The 17786-nt window shown below is 39.5% G+C and overlaps 1 protein-coding gene across 12 annotated transcripts in view; it reads right to left on the bottom strand.

Annotated features, from left to right (window-relative positions):
- GIGYF2 (GRB10 interacting GYF protein 2) overlaps positions 1-15805 on the bottom strand; it is a 127510-nt gene extending 111705 nt beyond the window's left edge. For 6 of the 12 annotated variants that reach the window (XR_015155412.1, XR_015155411.1, XM_086377893.1 and 3 more), the window contains exons 1-3: positions 15748-15805; positions 12483-12552; positions 11023-11088 (exon numbers count right to left, since the gene is read on the bottom strand). The gene's annotated coding sequence lies outside the window, so the exon portion shown is untranslated. Of the gene's footprint in view, positions 1-11022; positions 11089-12482; positions 12553-14058 lie in introns of all 12 variants that reach the window. The other 6 variants (XM_086377904.1, XM_086377873.1, XM_086377863.1 and 3 more) reach the window with 2 other exon arrangements.
- Positions 15806-17786: the final 1981 nt, after the last annotated feature.

Consider the following 17786-nt stretch of genomic DNA (forward strand, 5'->3'; position numbering starts at 1 on the left):
AAGCACTCTGATCCACCCTTTCCCACACACCTTGCCCTATGCATCCCTGTCACCTGGCTGTTACTGACTTAGGTAACATCACTAATGAGATAAACTGGCACCACGTGCCTTCTGATGAGATACACTAACAAGGACACAGTATCACTAACGTTATATTCCTGACAAAAATGCATAAACTAAAATTAATTTTTTAAAAAATCAGGTAAGTCCAAATTGACAACACAAAATCAATCTACCATAGTCACCAAAAATACCAATGTCATGAAAGACAAAGGCTGAAGAACCATCCCAGATTAAGGGAGATTAAAGAGACATAAAAACTAAGTGTATAATTCAATCCTGAACCAGCAAAAAAAAAAAAAAAAGCTATAAGATACATTAAAGAGATAATTAGAACAATTTGAATAGGAGATATGGATTAGACAACAGTATTATACTAATGTTACTTTTCTAAGATTTTGAATTTTTTACTGTGATTATGTAGAGGAATGTTCTCATTCTTAGAAAATAACACTGAAATGTCTGGAGGAAAAGAATCATGAGGTCTGTAACAGACTCTCAAACGGAAGAGAAAAAAACTACAAAAAATTAAAATTATATATACATATATATATTGGAGACGGCGATGGCACCCCACTCCAGTACTCCTGCCTGGAAAATCCCATGGATGGAGGAGCCTGGTAGGCTGCAGTCCATGGGGTCTCGAAGAGTCAGACACAACTGAGCGACTTCACTTTCACTTTTCACTTTCATGCATTGGAAAGGGAAATGGCAACCCACTCCAGTGTTCTTGCCTGGAGAATCCCAGGGATGGCGGAGCCTGGTGGGCTGCCGTCTATGGGGTCGCACAGAGTCGGACACGACTGAAGCGACTCAACAGCATCAGCAGCGTGTGTATATATATATATGTGTGTGTGTGTGTATATGTACACATGTGTATATATACACACACACATATATATATATATATACACACATATATATACACACACGTGTATATCTGCATATATATGGACTGCATATAGAGTTCCCTGGACTGCAAGGAGATCCAACCAGTCCATTCTAAAGGAGATCAGTCCTGGGTGTTCTTTGGAAGGAATGATGCTAAAGCTGAAACTCCAATACTTTGGCCACCTCATTCAAAGAGTTGACTCATTGGAAAAGACTGATGCTGGAAGGGATTGGGGGCAGGAGGAGAAGGGGACAACAGAGGATGAGATGGCTGGATGGCATCACCGACTTGATGGATGTGAGTTTGAGTGAACTCCCGGAGTTGGTGATGGACAGGGAGGCCTGGCGTGCTGCAATTCATGGGGTCGCAAAGAGTCAGACATGACTGAACGACTGAACTGAACTGATATCTGCATATATGGAGAAAGAAAAAAGAAAATTAGAGGTAAAGCAAATATGCTGTTCAGTCCCTTAGTCATGTATGACTCCTTGTGACCCCACGGAGTGCAGCATGCCAAGCTTTCTGTCCTTCACCATCTCTTGGAGCTTGCTCAAACTCATGTCCATCAAGTTGGTGATGCCATCCAACCATCTCTTACCTTGTCATCCTCTTCTCCTCCTGCTTTGAATCTTTCCCAGCATCAAGGTCTTTGTCAATGAATCAGCTCTTCGCATCAGGTGGCCAAAGTACTGGAGCTTCAACTTCAGCATCAGTCCTTTCAATGAATTATTCAGAGTTGATTTCCTTCAGGATTGACTGGTTTGATCTCCTTGCTGTCCAAGGGACTCTCAAGAGTCTTCTCCAGCACCACAGTTCAAAAGCATCAATTTTTTGGTGCTCAGACTTCTTTACAATCCAACTCTCACATCCGTACATATGGAATAACTACAGCTTGACTAGACGGAATTTTGTTGGCAAAGTAATGTTTGCTTTTTAATACGCTATCTAGGTTTGTCACAGCTTTTCTTCCAAGGAGCAAGCATTTTTTAATTTCATGGCTGTAGTAAAGGTCTGCAGTGATTCTGGAGACCAAGAAAATAAAGTCTGTCACTGTTTCTATTGTTTCCCCCGCTATTTGCCATGAAGTGATGAGACCAGATGTCATGATCTTCGTTTTTTTGAATGTTGAGTTTTAAGCCAGCTTTTTCACTCTCCTCTTTCACCTTCATCAGTAGGCTCTTTCTTTAGTTCCTGTTCGCTTTCTACCATTAGAGTGGTATCATCTGCACATCTGATCCAGCTTGTGATTCATCCAGCCCAGCATTTCTCATGATGTACTTTGCATATAAGTTAAATAAGCAGAGTGCCAATATACAGCCTTGACGTACTCCTTTCCCAGTTTTGTTACATGCCTGGTTCTAACTCTTGCTTCTTGACCTGCATACAGGTTTCTCAGAAGGCAGGTAAGGTAGTTTGGTATTCCCATCTCTACAAGAATTTTACAGTTTTATCATCAGGAAATGTTAAAAATGGTGACCAAATTGGGTGAAGGGCATATGGAAAGTTTAAGTAGTTTTTTGCAACTTTTCTGTACTTCTGTTTGAAATTATTTCAAAAAAAGTTTTTTTTTAATTGTATATATTTACACAACAAAATACTGACCAAGAAGAAGAAATTAATTGATACCTGCAACATATTGCATGAATTATCATTCACTGTGTCCAGCAAAAGGAGCCAGCCGCCAAAGAATATACACTGTCACATTCCTTTTATGATGTTCAACAGGTAAAATAATCAGTTCTGACAGATGTCTGAACTCTGTTCACCATGGAAGCAGGGACTACTTCCTGGGAAGGACAAGAGGAGATCTTTTGGGGTGCTGGAAATGCTCACTATCTTGATTTAGCTAGTGACTACAGAACTCATACATTATGTAAAAAATTTTCCAACTATGCACTTCAGATTTGTGCACATATTTATTATATTTTATATCTCAATTTTAAAAGGGTTACAATAAACCATAAACGGTTTAGCTAAGGGGGGAAATAGTACAAGTAAAATATTTTAATGGACATGAAGCAAAACTATTTTAAAGGCAAATTTTCTGATAATACTAAATTCACTCCCTACTTAAATTTCTGTAATTAAAAAGATCTTATACCACTATCTTGATAACATAATCTATAAATATATCAACTTTTAAGACTATAAACAAGTCCACATTCAAATGAAGCAAGACTCAGGCACTAGGCTAAAATAATTCATTTTTTCAAACTTTAGAAAAAAGCTAAGTAAAAATATGAAGAGGTTCAAACATGAGAGAGGAACCACACTTACCACATCACTTATAACTATAAAAGACTGAAAATCTCATAAAAAGCAGCACACTCCCTCAACATAATACAGGTACAATAACTCTGCACACAGAGTCTAACTATGCACACAGTCACCCCTCAGTACCGAGGGGGACTGGTCCCAAGACCCCATCTGATACCAAAGCTCAGGGACACACAAATCCTTTACACTCTACCCTCCACATCCAAGAACATGGAGCCCATGGATACACAGGGCCAACTGTCTTAAAAAAGAGAATAAATAAAGACATGCTCATGAGGTGGGATTAATAATAGTTTTTCTGTTTTCATGATTTGCAGCAATATTCTTCAATTACTTTTACAGCAAAGTACATTTTAACTCCCACAAAAAGTGTCTGCCTTGCCTGTTTGAAACACTTTTACAATCCCAACATTAATGTCAAAGAAAGTTTATTTCTTTTCAACATTAACTCCTTTAAAAAAATAATGTTAAGGTGCAAAAATAAAAGGAAAAATTCACCTATTAGAGCAAAAAGCACATTTTCCTTCTGCACCCACGTGTATGACAATACCAACTCTCTTCATTTTTAAACATGCAAATTTTTAAAATAATTCTTAAAATACGATCTGTTTACACATCTACTAATGACAAAAATTCATGAAGCAAAATTAGGCTTCACTACTAAACATTTATCCTAAAGAACAAAGGACTCCTTCCCCAACTCCCCAGGAAATCATCATAAGTCAAAACTGTCTACATCTCTCTGTATCACACATTATTGTATGAAATTTCATAAAAATACTATTTATTTCTATGTTAATTATACTTTTTATGACATGTCTTCAAAAATAGTATAGATGCTGTTGGCGTCTCTCCTCATCCTAAAAAGAACTTAAATTTCAATTTACAGCACAAAAATGAACACTGCAATCCAGCAAGATCTGAATCACTACCTACTGCCATGAAACTAAGGTCAGCTTTATTCCTAACAGCTTCAAAGCAAGATAAATGGATAAACAAATACTGTAATAAACATACCTTGGAATAGTCTCATCAGTTAAAAGAAAAAAAAACCTAATTACTGACACACGCAACAACATGGACGTATCACAAACATTACACTAAGCAAAAGAAGTCAGAACCAAAAAGAACACATGTGCGATAATTCCATTTACATAAAACTGGCAGAAGAGGCAAAATTATCTATAGTCACAGAAAATAAATCAGTGGTGGGAAAAGGGAAAGGACTGCAAAAAAGCAGGAGTAAAGTTCTGGGGGTGATGAAAATGTCACATATCTTGATTGTCGTTATGGTTACAGAAATAAATACACTTCCCAAAACTTATCAAGATGTATACTCAGCATGAGTATACTTAAAATGAAGGCATTTTATTGACTATAAATTAAACCTCAAGAAGTTAATTTTGAAAAACACTAAGCTTACTAAAAGTAGACTGCCTCCTCAGAAAGCAACGCATTACAAGACTAACATTTTATATTTCCTTTATGTTAAACTGCCTTTCTTTACATCTATTAAAAAAGATGTTAAATAAAGTTTTGGATAATATTCAAAACTGAGAAACACTGTTGAGAACTGTGCCTTCTTATACAGTTCCCATTAACCACATGTAGCTAAATCAATTAAAATTTAAAATCTAGTTCCTCCAAGAGGGAGAATAATTTTACAGTAGTCAAACCTAACAAAGTACAAGTCAACCAAGTATCAAAGTCAGTATTAACAGTAATAAATCATGTTGACAGTATATGCTCTTGATATGATGTGATGAAATGGCACTTTACTTCTGTGGTCTTCCTCCCAAAAACCCATGACCCATAACGAGGAGAAAATCATTAGACAAATTACAGTATCTACTTGGAAGAAGCATTCTACGAAACACTTAACCAGTACTCTTCAAAACTGTCAAGACTGTTAACAACAGGGAAGTATGAGAAACTAACACAGCCAAGGGGCGCCTATGGACTGGATATGTGACTAAACGTAATGTGGTATCCTGGACAGGGTCCCGAGACAGACAGACAGACTAGGGAAACTAAGGAAATCGAAATAAACCTAGTGAATAAGCAATACCGGCTCCTTAGTTGTAACAAATGCACGACAGTAATGTAAGACGTTAACAATACAAAAACTGGGCGTGGTATACTATGGGAGCTCTCTTGTACAGTATTCTCAATTTCTCTGTGAATCTAAAACTGTTCTTTTTTAACTGGAGTATAACTGCTTTATAATGTTGTGTTTTAGTTTCTGCTGTACAACATAAATCAACTATATGTATACATTATCCCCTCCCTCTTTACAATTATTCTTAAAAATAAGGCCTCCAAGGGAATTCCCTGGCAGTTCAGTGGTCAAGACTCCGAACTTCTACTGCAGGGGGCATAAGTTCAATCCCTGGTCAGGGAACTAAGATCACACATGATGCACAGCCAAAAAAAAGTTTTTTTAATTAAAAAAGTAAAGCCTACTGAGTTGTTGCAATAAAAAAGGTTTTCTGCATTTAAAAAAATGCAGGTTCCCTCAGTCACACTAACCACGTGTCAAGTGCTCAACAGTCGCATGTGGCTAGTGGTTACAGTACTTGACAGTGGGGATTTACAGAACATTTCTATCACAGCAGAAAATTCAGTTAGACGGTGCTAGTGTAGAAGACTATTTTTAATGGGACAAATACAGAAGAGTATTTTATAACTGCCTACAACTTATGAACAGATCTACATCTACCCAGAATTAAAACCCTCACTAAAATCTAAACATCCTCAATATGTTTATTACAGTTTCTAATTCAAACAATTACTTTTTGAAAACGCTTTTTAAAAAGTCAATGTAACATAAACACTGAAAAATGTTTCACTCCCCAGAGCGCAATTCTCTGAAACTCTTTCAAGATATCCAAGATGTCAAATCTGTTAATTTTAAGATATTCTCTGCACTTTTCATTATGTTGGCACTGCACCAGTCATGGGTAGAACTGTTGACAGCTTTAGCACCATTCAAAGTAACGGCACCAAACTGTGCTAATACTCACCATGTTCTTCACTGCCACGCGCCATATATTCCCGAGAAAGAAAAAAGCCGGGTTTGCTTAACTAAGAATGCCCTTAATAAGGCAGCAAATGCTGCCAATTAATCTTGGTTCCTGTGTACACATCTTTTTAATATTCCTAATGTGATGAAATGAGAAGTATACATGAAGCACTTCTGCTGCACGCCACCGTCTCCAAGAAAGGCACTTAGGTGCCTTTGAGTTACAAGCTCAACTACCTACTTCCGTTCATGAAACATATTGAGCTGAAAGGGCTGACACACAAATAAAACCATCCAGACCTAGGTATATACCAGACACTGTTTTCAAAAATGAACAAGGCGAGATTGTCCTGCCAATTACAAAACTTAAGCCTTTAAGCAAAAGTTAAGATTTTAGAAAACTTCTATTCACTACCATGAGTTTGACAGATTTTTCTAGTATTTATACTTTCCAATAAGTAAAGGATTTTCTGATGCGTGTTGATATTAATGAGTGTGGAGCGTTTGATACTGTGTAATATATTCATTTAATGAATGAAATAGACCAATAGATTTTAATGTAATGGAATATAAAAGTGCACTGATATATAGTAATTCAAATTTCACAATGCAACTAACCTTTAAAAACTACTAGCTATCCAATTTTAGTGTAATATCAATGAAAATCTGCAATTACCTGAAAAAGCTCTTAAAATATTCCTCCCTTTTCCAACTACATACATGGCTTCATGAGGATGAATTTCCTTCATATACTTCAACTAATGTAATAAACAGCAATGGACTGAATGCAGAAGCAGCTATGAGAATCCAGCTGCCTTCTACAAAGTAAGACATAAAAAGCAATTTTTAAAAAGGGAAAAGTGTCACTCTTCTCAGCAAATTTTTTAGAAATGTTTTAGAAAACTAGTATTTCTCATTAAAAATATACAATGATAACATGTAAAGAAGTTATTGCTATTTTTAAATCAATAAATCATTTTAAATTTCTTAATGTGATAAAGATAGATATAACTGAAAAGCCAAAAGCTCTCTGGGTTCCTCTAATTCTTACAAAGGTAAAGGAGATCTAAAATCAAACAGTTGAGAGCATCTATCTCAGAGAAAGAGGAAAATATAACACAACAAATATATAAATTAACTTAAAACAGACGAACATACACTTGAAAGCCTATCAAGAGAAATAAAACATCCCTGATGACAAGAATACCAAGATCCAAATGGACACTTCAAAAGTATCTCAGGTTAAAAATGTATTTTTCGAAAGAGAAACTTTTCACATTCTGAGGTTTACTTATATGATTTCTTTATTGCCTCTACCACTAGGCTTTAAGACCCACAAGACAGGACCTTGAGTGTTTTGCTCATCACTATGGCTAGCCCAGCACCTGGAACAAAGCAGGTATTCAAATAATTTGTTGGATTGAAAACAAAACAAAAAAGACAAAAGACTTAAAAACAGAACTCACTGAGGTCTCTATTCAAATTAAAAGATGACACTTGTACAATCAAAATTTATATATCTGCATAGTAATAACAATTATACCCACTACCAATCACTGAAAGCCTATTTATCAACACCACATGCCAGGCACTGTATTGCGCATTTTAGACTTTTAATTCCCAAATCACTACGGGATATATTTTCCAGTAAGGAAAACAAGGTTCCAAGAAGTTAGCTTCTTTATCTATAGCTACAAGTAGTAAGCGACAGAAAATTAAACCCACATTTCTGTTTAATGGCCACAAGCTTTTTCTCTGCATACTGACACAGTGTTCAATACTGCTTATAGTTACTTTCTTCCTCCCATTTCCTTGCAATTTTCAGAGTTGTGGAAGTAACTTTTTCTCCTTTCCCCAATCTCCCACTCTGTCCCACTATCACTATCCTCCACTATCCTTCCTTCTCGTCACTCAAGCAATACAGTGAGCCCCTCTGCCCTCTGCTTGAATGCGTACATGCGCAGTGGTGTCGGACTTTTTGAGACCTCATATCCTGTAGCCTGCCAAGCTCCTCTGTCCATGGGATTTCCCAGGAAAGAATATTGGAGTGGGTTGCCATTTTCTTCTCCAGGTGATCTTCCCAACTCAGGGGTTGAATCCATTTCTCCTGCATCTCCTACACTGGCAGGTGGATGTTTTACCACTGAGCTACTGGGGAAGCCCCAAGCCCTGTGGCTGGGGAAGAATACATATTCTCATAGTACACTATCAGAAATTTCATTAACAATAGCAGAACGAATAGATTAAAAAGTGTCAGATTCTAGAACATGAATTAAGGCTCTCTGACCTACCGATCTCGCAAGATGGCTTCATCCAGTCACTCAATTAGCCATGGTCTGGGCAAAAACCATCTCAATTCCTAAGGGGCTAACCATGAAATCCCCTGGATGTAACCATCTCTTTAAGGATTGAACCAAGATTTACCAATTATTAGGTACCAAAACAATACCTCTGACAATTCTGTCAGTCTCTGCAACCAAAGGACCAATACTGAAGAGGCTAGAGCTCCCAAGACTTCCTCGAGGTTCAGAACAACTAGAATAAAAAGAGCCTTGTTCTCAAAGAACACTCTAGGCACAGTATCACCACACAAAAAGCTATTACTGTTACTGTCATTTTCCCCACCTTGTACTTCTGAATAATATATAAATGTTTCTTTTTTCCCCCTTTTGGTGAAAGGAGAATAAAATTAGCAACTAATAAACTAGTCAAGAAAAATTACAATGCCATAAACATGACCATGTTATCTGATAATCTCACCACAAGCCAATCTTTTCCAGAGAGGGCTCCCCAGAGCCTGCGAAAGTTTTACACTTTTTAAGCCTCACAAAGCCCTGAACATGCTTTACCTCAATATCTATATTATAAAGAAAATGAACAATACGAGAAAGGACTCTTCTACCTTAAAAATTAAGTTAGCAGACTTCCCTGGTGGCATAGTGGGTAAGAATTCACCTGCCAATGCAGGGGACAGGGGCTGACCTCCAGTCTGGAAGATTCCACATGCTACAGAGCAACTAAGCCTGTGTGCCAGAATTTCTGAGCCCCTGATCTGGGGCCCAGGAGCCACAACTACTGAAACTGGAGCACCTAGAGCCCACACTCCCCCAACGAGAGAAAACAACACAATGAAAAGCCGGAACACCACAACGAACAGCAGCCCCTGCTCTCTGCAACTAGAGAAAGCCCACACAAAGCAACGAAGACCCAGCACAGCCAAAAATAAATAAAGTAGCACCCTAAAAAAAATTTTTTTAAATTTAGCTGCAATCTGCTAAAGAAACCTTGCCTAAACAAAAAAACACATATCATAGGAAGTCACATTTGTGGTCTGTCACTCCACACATCATTCTCTAACATGTCACTTTTAATAAAAGTAATCCCTATCCTTTTCATCAAAATCTTGATATATTAATTTACTAACACAACAAAATCTGAGTAATAAAAAAATGACTTAAGCAATTAGCTATCACCAAGTACATACATACAAGCTACAAAATAAATAGTACTTCTAAACGCTCCACTAAAAAAAAGTTTTTCTTCAATACTTAGCAACTCTAGTATACAAAAACACATAATACAAATTTATGCTGTCTCCCTGATCCTTTCCCAAAAGTGAAAATCCCTGCTACCACTCAAATGTGAATTTAGATTCATATACAGAAGTCCTACCCTTCAAATCCTCTACGGACTTCCTCATATCCAAGTGTTACTTAATACTATAAAAAGTACACATAAATTAAAATTTATAAAAGCAATCAATGTAAACTAAATAACCACTTTATTTTTCCAAACTAAGCCTCGTATCTGTTTATAGTTATTTATAAAACCTTTATCACACATGATCCTCTGAACCCACAAAATCAAGAAATTTTGTTAAAACATTGCACTTGGAACCAACTGTTCCAAGAATGGTTGGTTAGACCTACTAGGCCTCATTAACCAAAATATACACATGTATTTTAACTCTTCAGGACATGTAAATTAAAACCACCAAGATAAATACAGGAAAATTTTTGAGGAAAAGGGAAAACATCTAGAAGCTTCTGTGTGATTCTGCATAGAAAAGGCAACATTCCACTTTTTCTGAGACATGCTGCCACTCTTAGCAGTGGGACCTTTCAAGACCTCAACCCCATGGCCATACTAACTAGACCAATGATGGAAATTTGGACCAAGCTCAATCTATCAAAATTTCCCTCTCAGCAATCTGAAAAGGGGACACTGAGCTAGTAACCATTTGGCTAGTGACACTAGAGCCTGAGTTTATATATGTGGCTCCAGGAATGAGGTGGCAATTTTCTTTTGTGTTTGCTAAAGCAGAAAAGGCCAGAGTGTGGAAAGACAACTAATGCAAGATACAAAGAGACATGAGATGTACCTACTAGCCGGCAAGGAGAAAAGTGCTCTCTGGACTACTTTGTCTCCTGAATGTGTCCCAGTTCCTAGTTCATGTCCTTCATGAAGTTAAGTGCTCTTGAGTTCCTTAATACACCCTCTTACCTCTCCCCTCAGAGGACTCCTCTTCCTGTCTTATGTCATCGAAAAATCATTATGATACTTTAAGACAAATTCATACCAGCATCAATGCAGAAAAGGTATGATTATTCTTATTTATGGTTCATAAGGGATATGAACGGTACCAGAGAAATTGCTTATATTTACTACCTGTAAGTTCAGGAGAAATAATAAGAACAAAAATAACCAGAGCCTTAAAAGCAAAAATTCTCCACGTAAAGCCCTCAGTTTTGTGCTTCCCTTCAAAACTCACCTGTTCAAAAGTTCTGCTGGTTCACAGCAGGAAGTTTGAGCAGACTTTGTTCAGGTCCTTTTAACACTGTAAATAATAAAAATATCACAGTAAATGACCCAGCAATCTCTTAGGAAACTTTAAAAACACAACTTTTACTAGGAATATGCTTTGTAAGAAATGGATTCCAAACCTGGTTAAAATATTATAATTACCTGACATGCTTTTCATCCAGAGTCCCTGTCCTGAACTCTAAATAGTCTCTCTCAGTAGCTCTGGAATACGACTGAAAAATATATTTTTTAAACCAAAGTTCTAAGTGATTCTGATGAAGCTAATAAATGAGCACCACTATAGGGTTTCAGGAAATTATTCCTTGGCATTTTCATTCAAAACTACCAAATATCTGATAGAAAACTGATAGCTAGCAAGATGGCAATACAATATGCATCCTATCAAATAATCAATGAGCCCAAGATGTATGACCACTGCCAAAATGTTCAAGGAGCAAAGCTCCAGGAGTGCCTTCAGCTGCAAAATCAAAACCTTCTTTTAACGCTCTGATGAGACAATATCTTAAACATCCACAAGACAATGATATTTCAAGTGACAAACTGAAACAATAGCTTCAAGAGATTTCTTAGCTAAATTCAAATGATGATTTGAAGGCTGCTACTGAAGAGTCAAAAAATAATAATTAAGAATTAAAGTTGACAATTTTACTGTCAAGCAAGAAAGCAACTTGAGAAAGCCATTTTCATCTTTAATTCTGAAAAAAGGCAGCCATGTTACAATGTCCAAAAGGTCATTTAACTTTGTCTACTGCACTCTACATTTTATAAGAGCAAGCAGAAGCAAAAGAGGGGAGAACTAGGTAACAAACCCTTCTCTGGGCCTAACTCAAGAGAACAAGCTCTAGTGTATCTCCTATTTTAGTATAAGTATAAACAAAGTTCAACTTCAAGGAAACTCTGTAGTTAACCAGAAAATATAAAATTGTGTTCCTTACTTAATTGCTTGAGGTGAGGAAGCATATCATACTTTGAAAGTCTTTTTATAAAATTAATTTTGGCTACAGGATAATATTCTTTTGTTTTTCAAATCTCCCCTCTTCTCTCTCAACCTCAAATAAAATTATGGGCAATTCAAGAAAGGTAACATTTTTGTATTCCTGTGTAATTAATCTAGTATATTTCTCAGTCATGTGAGAGCATAAACAAATGGAAAAAATGCAATCTTGGTCAAGAAATAATAGGAGTCTAACTAACTTGTATGTGTTGTATGTCTACTTATATTTTTAAAGACATGCAATTCTTCAGGGCATTAAAAGTGAATGGAAATCCTAAGACCTGATCACCATAAAATCTAGTGGGGGTTAAGGGGAGGGAAAAAAAAAACACACTTGGGTTCAGAGTTGTAACAACAATGGTCAAGTAATAAGGCAATTCAAACTGCTGAAGAAAAACAGACATTGAACTTGCCTCTAATATACCAGGATTAACACCAACATAGGCTGGAGATTCAACCTAATGAGACTGGTCCCACTATAATCTATAAGAGATAGGATAAAACAGAAAAGTACCAAAAATTTAGTCATTAGAGGCTAACGAAGAACTACAAATGAAGTCAGTCTTCAAAAATGGCACAAATCAAAGATCCTTCAGAAGAGCAAAGATAAATAAGACAGTAATAATCTCATCATCCAAAATGGTTCCCCCAGATAGCAATCACTACCAATAGTGTCATCTTCCAATGTGAAGGTCAAAAAAAAAAGACATGTGGAATATTAAAATGCAGAGTCATGAGAGCAAATGAACCCATATGACATCAAAGACATAATCTGGAACTGTCATTTCAAAAACTCACCAAAGGAACAAAAGAGAGAGAGGCAATTTGTAAAAACACTACCTCCTCCTGAGCATCACTATCCCTGAAGCTGTAATTCCTAACGACTCTTGATTTTCATGCAAGCCAAGACAAATTATTTTACATATATGCAACTCACCAACAAAAGCATTTCAAAATCAAAATATTAAATTCCTCAAGTGAATTAAAATGAAAGAAGACATTTGTGAGAGCTCAGTAGTAAGAATATGGAGATAAATTGAAAGAAAATCAGGAAAAAAAAAATTTCCAAAAAAAAAGTCTACTAGCATAAAATTACTGAAGAACTAGTCTGAAAGATCAAAGTTGATGAACAAATAACTCAGCACAAAAAGTTTTACACATGTAAGATGCTATAAAAGATACACAAACAAATTAGTGGACCAGTCCCTGAGGAATTTAAAACCAGGCTGGACAACACAGAAGAGGAATTCTTTACCATTAAAAACGTGAATTAAAGCACTTCTTCCAGGATACATTTCTTAATGATCTGTGTCTAAATTTCAAAGGAAATTCATTTCTCTACATTTTCAAATAGTCTGAAATATTTCAAAGACCCTCTTTTTAGAAAGCAATTTCTTTTGAAAAATCCTTTTAGGCACGTCATCATCAATCTCATTTTAAAACTTTTGAGAAAGCTATTTCATGAGAATTTCCTGAAATATATGAGCCCCCTCAATTTTTCCAAGTTGGGGCAGGGAAGGATGTCCTGCTGGGGGGAAAGGGGTGGGCACACTGGCCCAAATTTCCAGATTCTGACTTCCAAGAGTCACAGAGGTGTGGAAAAAGACTCCAGGACAACTGAACAACTCTACTCATTAGGACCGATGAGCTGGCACACTTCTTCTACTAGGTTCCTTGTGATTGTGCCTCTCTGGCTAGACTACCTCCGGACCTTCCCAGCCACACCTGACCAGCTCACTTCAGTTTCTACCACAGGGTCTTTGCCCTGATTCCTAGCCTGGGGCATTCCTCCTCCACAGAGATAGAGATTAGCTCCATTACCTGTGTTAAGTCTTTCCTCAAATATTGGTTTTTACCCACCAAGGCTTTCCCTGGGCACTCCACCTAAAATGAACCCCTCCCCCAACTCCCTATTATCCATTACCCTGTCTGATTTTTTCCCACATTACTTATCACTACAGTATATCTTACCTAAAAGTATGTATTTACCTGTCTAGGAATGAGGTCCACAGAAACAGGAATTTTTGGTCTGTTTTGCTCCCAGCACCTAATAGTGTTGTACGATCTCAATATTTTTCAAATAAATTAATGCACAAATGACAGAAAAAATGAATGGAAGCACATAGTACCTTCTCCTTCCTCAGTTTCAAAATCCTAAAATGTACATAAAAGGCCAAGTACGGAAAAGGTTCAAAGCTTTTTCTTCGCTAGTGAATCACGACCATTACCTGTGTATTTCCCATTGTTAAATGTCTGTGTGACATTAAGGACTGTGTGACATTTTTCCAGATACATTCCACTTTTTAAACTTTTTTCTAGTGTCTTCTACTGAAGTCAACATTTGTTGGGACAGAAATGTACATGTTCCACTTTGAGCACTACACTAACTAGCTAAACGCATAAAAACATCAAGGAATGAGGCAACATATTTGTGTTCGAAATCAACAAACTCTGACAGGCCAGAGCTGCAAACACTAGGATAAAAGTTAGTGTTCAAAAACGGTGACAATTTTTTTTTAATCTAGAAAACCATTAGATTCTAAAAAGGAAATACTATATAAGGGAAAAATATCTTCCATGCATACACACGGGGAACCAAAACTGCCTGTAATCCAAGGTATAAAACACCGAGTAAGTATAATCCAAGGTACACAATACTGGATAAGAAGCTGGTCACTGGTTCCCGGCCTTCCTCAATCTCTCCTAAATTAAACTGAAATACTTACCTTTCTTACACAGAAAATAGATGTGCTTACTTACAGAGAAAATAGATGTGCTTAGGTGTTCTTTCAGGGAAAAAAATAATTTTTAAAAAAACAAAAACCCACAGTGCTAGATAAATGCAAAGCAACGTTACTGCTTCCCGAACACGGTCAGACAACCCGCTTCTCTATACCCTCTTCCCTGGTCGCTTGGTTTATGTTTCAGCAGAAAACTGAAATAATTCTGAGTGTTTTCGTGGGGAACTGCTGTCACTCAAGGCTAATGCCCATTTCAACCTGATGTGAAGGCTCGGGTCCCAAAGCTGCCATGGGTTCTACTCTTCCCGACCTCCGTCCCAGGTTCCGATCATGGCTCCACCTTGGCTTCGGGCCTGGTCCAGACCCAGTCCTCTCGCCGCGGAAGGAGTCTCCCCAGTGCAGATGCTCGGTGAGGCGGGCAGGGGCGCATCTCCCCGAGGCCAGGTGTGGGGAGGAGCGCGAGCAGGAGCAGCTGTCTGGCCGCAGCAGCTGTTACCCCGGGCACCCCGAGGCTGGGCGGGCGGCTGGCCCGGAGGAGCAGGTAGCGGAAAGGCGAGCCCTCTGGCCCTGAGCGAGCCGGCCTGACACTGTCCACCCATCACCCTCCTCCCTTCCTCGGCTCCCCCTGCGATGCCAACGGGCCCGGGAGGAGGGGACTCCCCAGCTCGAAGGCAGAGACGCGCTAGGGCCCGGCGTGCCCCCAGCCGTGGAGGCGGCTCCCTCAGGCCCCGCACCTGACCTGTCCGCTCGCTTGACGCCCCAGCCGGCCGAGGCGGCTGCCGGGCGGCCTGGGGGTGTCCATGCGGCTGGCCCGGGTCGGGCTGGAGCGGCGGGGACACCAGAGCGGGCGGCAGGCCCAGGAGAGCCAGGCAGGCTGGCGGAGCCCAGGCCGCGGAACGGAGCCGGGCAAAGGGAGTGAGACCGAGTCGCTGGTTACCTGCGGTCCGGGACAGGGGAGACTCTCGGAACCCGTCAGTCCTCAGCCTCAACAACACAAGATGGCCGACACGTCGCCACGCACGTCACGTGACAGCGCGCTGGCTGCGCCACGCCCCCCGCTCCGCCCCGCCCCGCCCCCCTCCCAGCTCTTCCAGCCTCCCACGACGTCCTTCCTTTCCGCCGCCACCCTCCTGTCTTCTTCGGACACACCCCTACCCGAGCCCCGGATGTCAGGCGGGGGGAGGGCGGGGCCGCGGTAGGGCGCAGGCGCCTGCGAGTCCCTGGGCCAGAGCTCTCCCCGCTTGCCCTTGAGTTGAGTGGAGTTGGTGTCCATAGTTGGATGTGGGCCAGTCGCCATGTGACTCACCGTCGTGTGTGCCCAGTCCAGAGCCCATTAGCAGTTCAGAAAGCTCTGCATCGTTTAGGAGCTGATTTTCCACAGCACAACTTTTCCACAGGTTTTCGTTCCGCGTTTTCCCTGCTCATTAGCCATCCTAGAGAAAAACGGGGACGTAATACGCTGAAATTCAAAGCAGTTTGTCTGCTTGTTAACGGTTCTGGTAGAACTGGGAATTCATTCTAGAGTCTTGGAATCTGACAGCTGGGGAGGACTTTAGAGGTCCAGTCCCTCCTAGTGTGTCTCGGGCTATAACTCTTCCGCCTAGATATCTCTTTATTTGCGGATTGCCAGGTAAAATACAAGCCACCCAGCAGCATCACGGACATACACTAAAGAATTATTCACTGCTTTTTCTGAAATTCACGTTAAACTGGGTACCCTGTATTTTTATTTGGTACATAAGGCAACTCTACCCTTCTCAGGTCATCCCATTATTTCCTTGTGCTTTCATCCTCTCCCTTATTTACAGGATCCTTCCTTTTACCTTTTAAAATACTCAAGTATCTTTCATCTTACAATTGAATGTTAAAACCTCCAATTCCCCCTACAACAACCTCCCCACCTCTTTGTTCCCTTTCAAAGCCAAACAGCACATGGGACTTTTCCTGGTGGTCCAGTGGCTAAAACTCCACACTCCCAGTGTAGGGGGCCAAGGTTCAATCTCTAGTCAGGGAACTAGATCCTGCATGCTGCAACTAAGAATTTTCATGTTGCAACTGAAGACCTCACGTGACTCAACTGAGACCCAGTACAGCTAAATAAATACTTTAATTTTTTTAAAAGTCAAAAAAAAAAGCACAGAAGAGGTGTTTTTAAGTACTTCCCTGATTTCTGTGCCTAGCAAGCAGTTATCAGCCATTCTAATGTGGCTTCAATCCTGACTGTTCACCCATTGCTTGCTCAGCCTACAAGTTGATAACTGGAGTTTTTAAGTCCTTATCATTTTTTTTTTTTTTTTTTTCAGTCCTCATGTTAACTCAAGGGCTTCCTCAATGGCTCAGCGGGTAAAGAATCTGCCTGCAATGCAGCAGACACAGGAGTTGGGGGTTCAATCCCTGGGTCAGGAAGACCCCAGAGCAGAAAATGGCAATGCACTCCAGTATTCTTGCCTGATAAATCCCATGGACAGAGGAGCCTGGCAGGCCACAGTCCAAAGGAACGCAGGGTCATAAATGACTAAGCAACTGAGCGCACGCACACACACACGACTTGACTTGGTTCTTCCCCATTTTCCATGTCATTGACCACTCCCTACCTCCTCAAATACTTTATCCGTTCACCTTTATGCTCTTACTGCTCAAAATATGATCAATGGACCAGCAGTATCAGAATCGCTTGGAAACTTGTTGAAACACAGAATCTTAAACAGGTTCTTCACAGTTCCAATCTGCTGAACTCTAGAATCTCTATCATCCACATTGTCCCCCTTTCTTTCCTCTATCTCCTGAGTTTAATGCTCCAGATATGACTATGTATGAAAGTCCTCAAATATGCCAGTCTGTTTTAGCCTTTGCACATGTTTGTTCCCTCTTGCTATGATGCCATTCCCAATACTTACTCCACTTTTCGCCAACAGGCAAAACTCCTGCTCGTCTTTGAAAGCCAAAATCATGTGTTACTGATGTGGCTTGTCATGC

The sequence above is a fragment of the Bos grunniens genome, chromosome 3, assembly GCF_055505025.1.
Source record: "Bos grunniens cultivar Pamir isolate PY7600 chromosome 3, Bosgru_T2T1.0, whole genome shotgun sequence".
Classification (NCBI taxonomy): Eukaryota; Metazoa; Chordata; class Mammalia; order Artiodactyla; family Bovidae; genus Bos; species Bos grunniens.